The sequence below is a fragment of the Phyllostomus discolor genome, chromosome 11 (assembly GCF_004126475.2).
Source record: "Phyllostomus discolor isolate MPI-MPIP mPhyDis1 chromosome 11, mPhyDis1.pri.v3, whole genome shotgun sequence".
NCBI lineage: Eukaryota > Metazoa > Chordata > Mammalia > Chiroptera > Phyllostomidae > Phyllostomus > Phyllostomus discolor.
Genome location: NC_040913.2, coordinates 54,328,847 through 54,332,629, shown reverse-complemented (window position 1 = coordinate 54,332,629; position 3,783 = coordinate 54,328,847).

The window sequence follows — 3,783 nt, the reverse complement described above, 5'->3', positions numbered from 1 at the left end:
TTGCAGAATCAATCTCTGTTCTGGGTGCAGACAAGGAGGCAAACAATAGATGTTTCTCTCTCATGCCAATGTTTCTGTTTCCTCCTCTCTCTCCTTTACCCTCTCTCTCTAAAAGCAATGAAAAAATGTCCTAGGGTAAGGATTAAAAAAAAAAACAATAAATGAATCTGTATAAAAGAGGAACAGGTGTTTTTAAGCCAACTTGCAACTTTTCTGACTTTGAAATTATTTCCAAATAAGAAGGTTTTTATTTAAGCCCTGGCTGGCATAGCTCAGTGGATTGAGCACTGGTTGTGAACCAAAGCATTGCAGGTTTGATTCCCAGTCAGGGCACATGCCTGGGTTGCAGGCCAGGTCCCCAGTGGGGGCCATGTGAGAGGCAACCAAACATTGATTCTCTCTCTCTTTCTCCCTCCCTTCCCCTCTCTAAAAATAAATAAATAAAATCTTTTTTTTAAAAAAAGGAGGTTTTTATTTGAAAAAAATCTCTCTTCCTCTTAAAAATCTTCAGGAACATGACTCATTTGTATCCTCATTAAAGGTAAAGGGACAAAGAGTCATATATTTGTTTTTAAACAAATACTTCATCTTTTTAATCATTTTAATGTGAAATTAGTACACAAATAGAAAAGTGTATATTGTGAACACACGGTATGAAAAATAGTAACATGAATACCTTTATGCCTAGGCACTTTGAAACAGCTTATGAAACAGAGCAGTGTCAATATTTTAGAAGCACCCATATCCATCCGGTGCCTTTTCCCAATCATGTCCCCATTATTTTTACCCTAGATAATCACTGTCCTGAATTTTGTGATAACCATTCGATCCCTTTCTCCATGTTTTAATCACATATACATGTAGAATTTAACAAGGTATAATTTAAATATGCCTCTTTTACGCTTTAGACACATACAATGTACTTGTGTGTTTTGTTACTTGTGTTTTTTATTACAACCATGGCTGTAATTGAGTTTTTAATAATGTTTTGTACCCAGCAATCTTGCTAAACATTTTTATTTATCCTAATAATTCATATGTTTATTATTAAATTTTCTACACTGACAATGATATTATTTATAAAAAATGTTGGTTCTTTTCTTTGTAAATGTTATACCTTCTTTTTCTTCTGACATTACTTTGTAATAACCCTCAATAAAAGTAAAAATTTGAAAAGAAATTATGGTTTGTTGCATCTTTTTCTTATTTGATATAAAAGAAATGTTATTAACATTTCAAAATTAAGTATATTTGCTAAGGGGTGTTCTGGAGCTTTTTGGAGATAGTCTTTATTAGGTTACCAGAGTTCCTTCATATTCCCAGCTTGTTTAGAGTTTTCCCTTTTTATTTTTCTGCACTTAATAACATGGTCATATTTTTTATACTATATTCTCATACTTTAGTAAATTACATATATTAATTGCAATAAATTTGATTTTTGAATGTTAGACTAACTTGCATTTCTGGAATGAATCCAATGAGGCCATGATGTAGTGGTCATTTTTATTCATTACTGGATTCATTTTACTTAGATTTTATTTAAAATTTATGAATGAGATGGACCTATAAATTTATTGTCTTGTACTATTCTTATTAGCTTCTGGTATTGTCCTAAGTTAATCTCTTTCATAAAAAATAATGAGAATTGCAGGCCTAGCTGGTGTGGCTCAGTGGATTGAGCACAGGACTGCGAACAAAGGGGTCACCACTGGTTCAATTCCCAGTCAAGGTACAGGCCTGGATTTCAGGCCAGGTACCCAGCAGGGGGCACATAAGAGGCAATCACACATTGATGTTTCTCTCCCTCTCTTTCTCCCTCTATTCCCCTCTCTCTAAAAATAAATAAATAAAATCTTTAAAAAAAAAGAATAATGAGAATTGCAAAGATAAATGTTACTGACAGTGACAACAGATAGGATCCCAGAAATTAGAATAATAACTTTCACCATCTTTTTAGTCCCTCTTTCTTATCTCCTTTACCTTTTTTAGAGAATAGTATAAAAGAATGATGATATGTGCTATGTCACACTTTTTTCCTCAGTTTTTCATATTTTATAGAAATTGAGCAAATATGGGGAAAATAGAAATAATGACCAATAGAATTGTTATTAAGTTCTAAGTTTTGATTTCTAATCAAACTATTCACATGAAACATTTGCCTACTAATAAGAAGTAAAAAATATATACTTTGGAAATACATAATTGCTCTATAATTTTCCAATGAATGCTTAAGGATTGTATCTTAATAACAGGTTATGCCAACAGTTGCTGTTATCCTTGTTAGAAAGTTATGTTGGTGAAAAACATGAATATTGATAAAGAAAAATTAAAATATTTTGCTTCAAAAACTATAGCTGCTGAATTCATTCATGTACTAGCTCCATAGTACAGGAGAGAAAAGTTAGACTTGAATTGATTCCATGTTTGTTCAGTGCAAACAAAATTGTTGACACAGTTTTCAACAGGGAAAGGTAATTTCCTTTTCCTAGGAGCTTAAAACCTAAAATAAGCAAATGCAGTACAAGCTATCTAATGACAATTGTAATGAAAATATGATAATTATGTTCTAATATTTAAGAATAGGAACCCAAAATAAATGTGAAAAAAACCACCTCTATCTCTTACTACCTTATCCTGGAACTGTAGGACATTATTTTCTAAGATTGCTGTTTTAAAAATTATGAAAGCAATGCTAAATCTCTCAGAGTTAAAATATACAGAGTAGTTATTTAGACATCAGTTCTCATACACTGGAACCTTCCACATGTCACATGGCTACATGATATTCCCAAGTCACGGATTTTGCCATTTGATCTCTTATGCAGCTTGAAGATATTTCAGGGCTCCAGAAGCTAGACAGTACTCTGAATACACTAAGTACACATATGAAGCAGCTCAAATGTACAAGTGCTTCCATCAACAATCACTTCAAAGGTCATTAATAACTTACAGGTGTTAGAGTGGAAATGCCCTCTGCACTCCCCTGCCCCTTCTTGAACTCTGGTTACTCTCTCTGGGCCATTTTTTAACAGTGAATTCTTAACTTGATATTTCTCTTTCTCCATTTTTTCTTCCCTGGCTAGAGGCTTTTAAAATGACATTCCAAAATATTCTTGGAAGTAAGAAAGCAGAAAAAAAGTGCTTCAATATGTTAATCCTAGGTTTTCCCCCCATCCTTATGTTACTAATTTATTGAGGGTAGAGGACAGCAATTTATGTCATTCTTCAGAAGATGCCTATAAAGAAATGGAAAGACAGAACAGGTGGGTAGCAAAAAGCTTTCTGGTTTAAAACATGAGAATATTCTGATGGACTTGAACATCTATTTAGTTTTTACTATTGATAAAGATGGGCTACAAGACTTTAGTAGCTTCTCCAAAAATGTCAATGAACTGTGTGAAAGAAAAACTCAACTATATATCTAGATCAAAATTTCCCAACAGTAGAATTATTCATATTCTGGGCCACATAATACTTTGCTGTGTGTGTTGGTTGTGGGGGTGGGATTCTGTGCATTGCAGCATCCTTGGCCTCTACCCACTACATGCCAGTAGCATGCACACACAAACATACATCCCAGTTGTGACAACCAAAAATATCTCCAGACACTGCCACATGTACTCTCAAAGGCAAAATCACCCCCACTTGAAAAATACTGACCTAGATGAAGGTGTCTTCTCATTCTGAGCCTATGAATATGAATCAACCCCACATCATGGCAAGCCAAATAAGACAATTAAATGTATATTTATTCATTGGGTGAAATGATATTTGCACAGTGCT